This window comes from Saccostrea cucullata, unplaced genomic scaffold (genome assembly GCF_032062105.1).
Source record: "Saccostrea cucullata isolate Sc308-1 unplaced genomic scaffold, CSIRO_AGI_Scuc_v1 ctg356, whole genome shotgun sequence".
NCBI classification, from domain to species: Eukaryota; Metazoa; Mollusca; class Bivalvia; order Ostreida; family Ostreidae; genus Saccostrea; species Saccostrea cuccullata.
Genome location: NW_026918279.1, coordinates 505,121 through 514,805, shown reverse-complemented (window position 1 = coordinate 514,805; position 9,685 = coordinate 505,121).

Sequence of the window (9,685 nt, the reverse complement as noted above, 5' to 3'; positions counted from 1 at the left end):
TATCTGCGTTCTAAATGATTTTAACACAATGTATTACTGATATATGAGTAGATGTTTCGTTAGATCATTAAGGATTTAGGGATGTTTCAAATAATACACACTGTTTTGGAGCAATGTTAGTTTCATTCTTATGGGTTTTTAAATTCAAGTAGGAACTTGAACTAGGAAAATAAATCCAAGATGTTAATGTAACATTCAGTATAATTATGTTTGACGTTGATCATTTTTCAAGGAAATAATATTTAATTCATTTTGATAAAATTAAATAATTTAATTTCACTTGTATCAAGCAATTTCATTGGCTGAATCATTCAGAGGAACATAAAATATTTTTTATAATATAACTTGCCTACGTCAGAACGAGTTACGTCAAAAACGTATTACTCCGCTTGACATTACTTTTGAAATAATAATCAATTTGAAGCCTTTTTCCGGAGGAAAAATTGTCTCATTGTCTACACATAAATTAAATTATAAGGAATGAAGTTTATTTCAGCGTATTTTATACGATATAACATAACTTGGGATAGTTTACGCTTTTTTATAAACCGCTTCGCGGTTCATAAAGCGTAAACTGCCCCAAGTTATGTTATATCGTATAACATAAGTTGAAATAAACTTCATTCCTTAAATAAATCATAAATAAAAGAATGATACAATGATATGAACAATAATGACTCAATTACAATGTATATATTATTTAAATTACCAAATTATACTTTCAAAAATACCTTAATTTTAATAAAAGGCTTCTCAATGGAATCAAATTTCTTAGGGGGATATCATAAGAGGGTTAATGTTTCCCCTCTTAATTCTGTAATCATTATGCTGAAAAAGTCCTGCGTTTACTTTCTTTAAAAAAAATCCAAGATGTATTACTCGGTAAAAACTTTCAGTGAAATGATGCATGATAATGTGCATTCATTAACGATAAATCGTTCATATTTTCAATTACATTTAAATAATGCATCCATTTTCATGCAAATAAACACATCGTAAATAAAGAAATGCAATTCAGTGAACAAGAGTTATCGAATTATTATTTAAATTATCTTTGATTCTAACAAATATATTAATTTTAATAATGGGCTTCTTAATTGAGAAATAATTTTTAGGTGATAGGGTAAGGGGATTTCATATTTTGCTTTATAAGATCTGTGACTACCTATGTTTTCTTCTTATAAGGTTTTTAGTTTATTTTTGGATTGATCTTTGGATCTTAAAATGTTTTTATCAGATCATTTTGATACACATGTACATGCATATCCTATTGTGCTTTAATAAAACATAGCAAATATGTGAAAAGTTGAGCTGTACCTCTTTTATGTACGCTCAAATGTCGAAATTATCTAAATGTCTGCAAGCATTTAGCAAATAGGTGAAGAAAAACAAGTGGGACTGATAAATATACAAGGAAAAAGACATATGGACAGTTAGACTGACGGACAAATAGACAGACAGAGAATACGTGACTTATAAAAGAACTGAAACAAAAAATCCATTCAAAACCTTGGGTAGGTAATTGTTTTACATAATAATATGGATATAGGAGTATTTCTGAAATTTTAGACAATATTAAAAGAACGAGTCAGAACTTGTGCATCTTGAATAAATTAAAATAACGCATTATTTACAATTCCCAGGAACAAACTTTATGCAGGTCTTCTGTTCACTGCTCTCAATAATTGGTTTTATGAATTCTATTTATAATTAGATATAGTTTATATTTACACATGGAAAAGTAATATAAGTCATTTATAATATACTGAGTATATATTTTTTTGTCCTACAGAGACAATAACTGAAATAACTATCAGCAACATAACTTACTTGAAATAGCAAAAATAAGGCATATGATGGCAAGCAAAAAGATATTTTTTTCATCCAATTGACTTCATCAAGTCGTACTTATCATAGTTAGAGGAAGAAAGTGTTTTTGTACTTGTTAAAATACAACAGCTTGCAGGTGATTGATCGTTGGGTTATTTTTTTCTTCACGAAATCTTAACAGTGGTGAACAGTGCAACATTTTACTCGATCCGAAACTTATTGTTTAAACTTTTTACAACCATTACTAGCTGTGATGTCCAAAAATTGATAAAAGCACTTGGTTGGATTTCCTATATATCAATATCACAGTGCCTCTTGTTGTACTAACAAACAACTCTTTTGGATAGAGATATAAAGTCTTAAAAGTCAGCATCCAATGGGAGAATGGTTGAGTTTTTAGTCCCAACAACTACCCCACCTTTTTCCCATGAGAGAAAAGGTTGTATTTTCTCACACTGGAATTTTTCTCCCACAGATTTGCTCAATATTCCACGGATATTGCCGATGAGACACTTTCTCCAATACATTGTTAAGGATAGGATATTCCCTGATATCCAGTCATTATAATAATGATATTTTTTCTTGGCGGGTGTAAAATTTGGCGTTTTGCTCATAATCTATTTTTGGGATACATATTTCATTGTAATACACTAAAAAGAAATGATATCAATTTTAATATTCAAAACGCTCAAATCATTAAAAATTGATTGTTCATGTTCTTGATTACATTGATATATTTATATTAATCATTCATTAAAAATTGATCGTTCATATTCTGGATTACAATGATATATTTTATTCATTCGGTTGGAAATATACACATCATAAATAAAAGAATTCTATTCTGTTTCAAACAAGAATACAATGTGCTTGAGCACTTATTTCATAAATCAATTGATACAAACACATTTATCAATTTTTAAAACTGGCTTCTCAATTAAAGTATATTTCTAGGTATGTAAGATAACTAAGAGGGTTTCATACATCTATTTTGTTCTCATTAATTTGTGACCATTATGATTTCTAAAAGGTTCTGCGTTTAATTAAAAAAAATCCAAAATGTATTACTCTGTAATTATTCAAACTGAAATGATGTATGAACATTTTTATCAACAACAGATCGTTCATATTTTCAATTACACTGAAACGAGTTATGCAGAAATGAATTATTCATTTCGATGAAAATAAAAAAGGCAACAATGTGAAAAAAAAGAATGATTTATTTACTATTGTTTCAATTATCAACTGATGTTATTGAAACATATGGAGATAACGAAAAGTATTCAAGATCATAAGTCCATAAAACAATACAAATAGGAGCAGAGTAAACAGGGACCTCCAAAACATTAGAGGTGGGATCAGGTGCCATGGAGGAGTGAGCATCCCCTGCCAACCGGTCACTAAGAACTATATTACGAGTATAGTTACATAAAATATGTTTTGTCCATTTAAATGCAAACGAGAAGATGCTCGTTTTCCTTATCCTTGAAGTGCTGGTGTTCTGAACTTGACACTAACTAAGTATATGTTATACATTTTATTAAACATATTTTTTCTAGTTAACAACAAATTAAAACGTCCGTGATAACTTTCATAGTTTCTAATGTTTGCATTTTGTTCATGAGAACCTTTTTTTTTTTTATTTTGCACCCCATTGACATGATCATAGATTGACCTGAACCACGTGTTCGAGGTAACATGTAAACATGTATTTGGCGTAAACGTATTCAATCAACAGTTAGTCAGTTGCTCGTTGTAAGATCCTCTGTGCGCATTAATAACAATTTACATATAAGGCAAAACAAATGTTTGTCAGTGAAGATGATATTACACAGTCTTTTTTACCAGCGTATCGGTCTATAGTGAGCTGTAATTTTTGCAGTAAACTATGATAAGATCTATTAATTGTTATTTAACCCCCCCCCCCCTTTTAACTACCCATTTCTGTTGAAAATCATGAATGTCTTTCAGAAAGGTCTGGAAAATCATTTTTCACAGGACATGTTTTTCAAAAGAAACAGACTATATTAATTTCCTGTTTACTGCCAATTTTTTTTTATAAAACCAGTTCTACCCTCTAACCTTTGAATAGCTAAACCTTACCACGTGTCTTGAATTTAAATCACAAAAACATTAGTAGGGGTGTATGTACTCGTTCTTTTTTAAAACAGTTCTTTGCCTTGCATTGACACGAAAACAGTGCAAATCATGTAACTTTTGTATTTTTGTATAATAACATGACTCTAATCGCAAGATGATAATAGTATTTCTCATCTGTTCGATTGCTATCCATTTTAAATATCTAGCGTTTTTTTTTTCAGGATTACTTTCTGAAATCTAGCATCATGTAAGATACATCCCATCGCAAAATTTTAAAGTTTTAGACCGTAAATGTAAAAGAATTTTCTTTTCAATAGTAACAATTTAGTATTATAAAAGATGAACAATGCATATGCTTTTTTATCCTGTCTTTTGGCATGATTTCTCTATGCAGCATTGTCAATTTTCGGCGCTACATTTCGACAAAACCACGACGAGTATGGAAAATGTGCAAAGTATTTCGAAAAATACTCTTCTTTAAGAAGTCAGTTTGAAAATTTCAACATGACAGTAACAAAGAACGCTGGATTATTTAATTTGTAAATATCTTTGGTGAAATCATACCCATGCAACATCAAATAATTTATTAATAAAGTCCCATTAAAAACATCGACATTTAAACTTTAAGATAGTGAATTTAATGAGTATGCACCTTTAAAATGAGATATCAAATACATGTTAGGGATTTGGCTCGTAAGAAAGGTCGATAATATTCATTTTATTCCAAAAAGAATTTGACTTTAATTTGTGCGAAAAAACATGTAAGCTTAGAAAGTGTGCAGAGCTGTACAGTTGTGGATTTTTGAGCATGACCCAAAGTCTATTGAGGATTTGTAGCGTTGTCCAATGCATATCAGGCGGTACTTAATTACTGTACTATGTATAGGGGGAAAATAACTCGCAGTGTTAATATTCGCTATATTCACGGTGTTGATAAATCCGTGAATTCAAGAAAAAGTGAATAAATTTTCAATAATCTAACTGTTCCAACTTTTCCGAGAGACGTGTGAATGTTTATATTGTTTGAAGTTTTTATTAGGTTGATCGCTTTTCCTTATGTTTTTTTTGGAAATTTGAGAATATATTGACTACGGTATGGTTATATACATGTACGTGCAGTTCATGACCACTTAGTATTTACGAGTAGTACTTGTCATTCAATTATTTTAATTATCACCCTTTACTTTAATTCCAATCAGCAGATAATAACCTGTATTTGTCAAAAAGCTGATTTGATAGCCACCGCTACATGTTTCCTCAATCAAAACACGTGGGCCATGGGTTTTGATTACCCGTGCGAAACAATTATGTTACCACGTGTATTTGTTACCTGCATTATCATTCATATTCTTCGTTTCTTTCCCTTAGGGGCCCATCTTTTTCTGTTGTTTTCCATAGTTCAGCATAATACAACAATACAGATAAAACATTTGTGTTGAAGATCTAAGTTTGGTCTTTGTGCTGTATTATGCTAACTTCAATATTTTGGCAAGGAATGCAAAGGCGGTCGTGGCTAAGCGTAGCCTTCTCCCAATATCTGCCTCAGTTCCTCCGGTCTTGTCCATTGTGGAAACCAGGTAGAGAAATGGTTCGACCTCTTCTATTTCTTTATCATTTAACCTGATGGCATCCTTCTTCTTCCCATTTATTCTTATGCTTTTCGTTTTATTGACATTAATTCTCAGGCCTGTATATTCCGCATGATCATGTAATCCCCTGGTCTTTTCATGCATGTCGCTGCATTTGCTGGAAATAAGTGCTAGGTCGTCTGTATAATCCAAGTCTTCGAATGTGGATATAAATTTCCAACGTTTACCTCTCTTCTTATTGTTGGTATTTCTCATTATCCAGTCTACCGCAATGATGAACAGGAACTCAGACATAACACAACCTTGTCTCACTCCTGCCTGTACTTTGAACCAGTCTGTTGTTCTTCTATTCTCTATGACAAAACAAGAAAATCCATTTATAATTTCTTGATGATGTCTAAATAAACACTCCAAATTCAATGCTGCCTTAGTATGTCCCCCAGTTTATTTTATCATGCTGCCAAAGGCATTTTTATGAGTCTATGAAACTCATGTACAGTGTTGCTTGCCACTCTATACCTTACCTTACCTTAATTCTCTCAGTGCCAGTAGGCACACAAGGCCTGGATGCCACTCTATAGATTGTTCTAAAATAATTCTTGGAATGTAAATATATTCTGATGTTCCTCTTCCTCTTCGCTATGCAGCTTGCTCTGGTCTTAATCTGTCATCTAGTCCATCTCTAATTCTGTCAATCACTTTTATGCAAAATACTTAAACAGATGGCACTGATAGTAGTGATATTCCTTTATAGTTGTCATATATTGTCAGATCTCCTATCTTAGGTCTTTTGACAATGAGCGATCTCTTCCAGTCTATTGGTATTTCCTGCTCACTGATGATTCTGTTGAATAAAAATTTAAATTTGTAAGCTCTGATGTTGATTATGGTACGCTCTACTTTAGTAGCTCCGCATTGATGTTATCTATGTCAGGACTTTTTCCATTCTTCATTTTTTAGATTGCATTTTTAACCTCCTCCTCTCTCCTTGGTGTTGTGTCAATTTCATCACAATTTTGTTCTCTTGGATGGTGCATCCTTCGGGTAACTCTGGTTTTTGTTTGGACCTCTTAAAAATGCTCTTTCCATCTTTCTAATATTTTTCCATCCTCAATGATTAATTTACCATTCTTGGACCTCATGCCACTTATCCTGTTTCTTCTTTTTATCTACAAAGCTTGTCAGTTGGTAGGCTTTGCTTAGTATTTGTATTTGCTGCATTCTCTGCTTGGTTAGCTATAACTTCCAGATTTTTCCTGTTATCAGCTCTTGCTCTTCTTTTCACTTCTTTGTCTTTGTTCTCATATGCTTCTCTCTTAATCTCCTTTATTCTTTTCCGAATTTGATCTTCTTATTTCTTCCTTTAGTTTCTTCTTTCATCTATGGCTCTGTATGTCTTTGCAGTAAGCCAGTCTTTGTGTTTCCTTTTCTTCTGGCCAAGGATCATTTCCTCTGTTTCATTATATACTTCTTTAAAAGGAGTCCATTTTTCATTTATTGTATTTTCGTCATCAGCCAGTTGCTGAAACATACATCTTAAGTTGGAATCCTTTGCTTATTCTTGGATCGTTCAGCTTGTTGACATCATACACCGTCCTGTTGCTTTCCTTTTGTTTTAATTTTCTGCAGAACTTCATCTTTACTATAGCCAGTACTAGAAGGTGATCTGAACTGGCATCCGTAAAAAGCATTACCTTTACATCACATAGACTTCCTGTATCTGCCATTCACTATTAAATGGTCAATTTGGTTTCCATCTCTTCCACTGGGTGACTCCTATGTAAGCTTGTGCCAAGGTGCTCAAAGAGGGTTCCGCAGATGATTATGTTATTAAGAGTACATTTCGGCTAACCTCATGCCGTTTTCATTCATAGGCCCAACCCATCTTGTCCCATGACTCTTGCTGATCCTTCATTTGACTTTCCCACTTTTGCATTTACATCACCCATTACTATCAGCATGTCACGATTTGGTACTTTTGCAATCTCTCTTTGAAGCTGTCCATAGAAGGTGTCCTTATCCGCTTCGCCTGCTTCGTTTGTTGGGCTGTATAATTGTATTATTGTTAGTTTTGCAAAGCGGGAGAAAAAACGTACGCTGATGATTCTGTCATTAACAGGATCCCATTCCATCAAGCTTTGTCGGCTTTTCCTGCATAGTATAAGTTCTACTCCTCTATGAAGTTCTTCAAAGGTCTCTCCAGAGGTTGTCTTTAGTTCACCAAATCCTGCCCATCTTCTTTTGCTCAGTCCCATTATGTCCAACTTATATCTGTTAAACTGTCCTAAGATGTTAGCTGTCTTTCTATTGATAATCTGGAACATTGTTCTTACATTCCAACATCCGATCTTTGTGATGTTTTAGGTGTTGTTATGGATGGCATCTGCGTTCCTTTCAGGCCGTTAGGGTCCTCTCGGATTTTCCTAATTGCGTCATTCTCTCGAATTCCAAATGAAGGTAATCCTCATCTAATATCTCGCATGTCGCGCTTGCCCTTCCTTCTATGGTACTAATTGTTGTAATGGTTTCCGTAATCAATTGGTTTTTTTTATGGAAGGGGGTGATTAGCTATAGCCTCAAGTCTGACCTCCAAGTTTATGTCTTTGGGCCAACATAGTAGTTTTTAACGGTCTACTAAATCCGGCTTGTAATCAGAGTTTTCTCTCCTAGGTGAGTTGCTTTCGAGCCCCATCTTCCCGTGCGCTCTTGCGAAGTTAGCCTGGGGCCGAAAGGTGCTAAGTATCCGTTTGCTTCCGCGTGGAGACATCGCATATGATTTGTTGTGGAGAGGCTAAGTACTGGCAGGGGAAGACTTACAAATTGCTTCCCTTTTCGCATTGCTGCAAGCCAGCGGTGAGGGATGAAAGCGACAGGTGACAAGCATACAGACAAGAACACCAACACACTGGACGCATCGCACAACATTTAGCATACTTTTCAGGCGGCACAGAAGTTATCTTAGTGGCAATAGTGTCTAATTTCGTCGTACAGTGTTTAAGTCGACTGGAAAGCCAAACGAGTTTTGTTTGACCAATTCTCAAATTGGTAAGTCAAATCTCAAGTCCCACTTTAACATGAGAGAGAGCAGAAAGTGCTTCATTTGCGATAGAGTTGAACATAATTGCAGCAAGCTGTTTGCTTAAAATCTGATGAGAAAGATTATTTGTTATGAAAGCTTGCCAAGTCCTAACATCTTCACCACATATACTATCCAAGACTTTCAAAGTTCAAATCCAGGGACTGGCGCTTCTGGGAACAGTTCCATTATCTCTCAAACAGATCTAGAGATGCCAGGAACATCAACAGTACAGGAAACTCCTGCTCGTCAGAGGAGAAAAAGACCTTGACCAGAAATAGGCAAAGGGAAGGGCAAGAGTAAAAAAAGTGAAGTTTCCTTGTGGCGAGTAGTCAAAGAAGTATGGTGAAGATTGTGTCACCTGTGATGGGTGCGACATATGGTTTCACGGAAATTGTGTTGATCTGCAAGACCTAGAGACAATATCATCTGATATGTGGTTCTGTCCAGACTGCTCAACGTCAGTCACAAGTAATCAAAGCTTATTTCATGTATTTGAGAATTTTCATATATATATTTATACGGGATGGGGAAACTGTTGTAGAAGTCCATGATATAGGTAAGTTATTAATTTAAATTAAATCCATGATAAACAAACAACAAGTTCACGTTTGTATATGTAATATCATATTATAATCTGCAAAGTTGAACAATGTACGAAATGTTAAGGATAGTTCAGCTATAAATCAAAAATCTTTGTGATTGGGAACTTTTAAAGTATTTGATATACCGATGCATCACTTTGCAAGAAAGATATGGAGATAACGAACAGTATTCAATTTCAAAGTCCATAAAACAATATAAAACAGAAGCAGAGCAAACACGGACTTCCGAAACATCAGAGGTGGGATCAGGTGCCATGGAGGAGTGAGCATCCCCTGCCGACCGGTCACACCCGCCATGTGCTCCTTGTCATGATCGGGAAAAATCCGTTGTCAATTCAGTGTATAAATAATGGACTAACAATTAGTATGAAAAACATCAGTCGACATTTGACTCAATGATAAATTGTATTTGCTGACAAGGTCATTGTATCGACCATAGAACTTACGGAATGTTGACTTTAAACGAGACTATATAAACGATATAC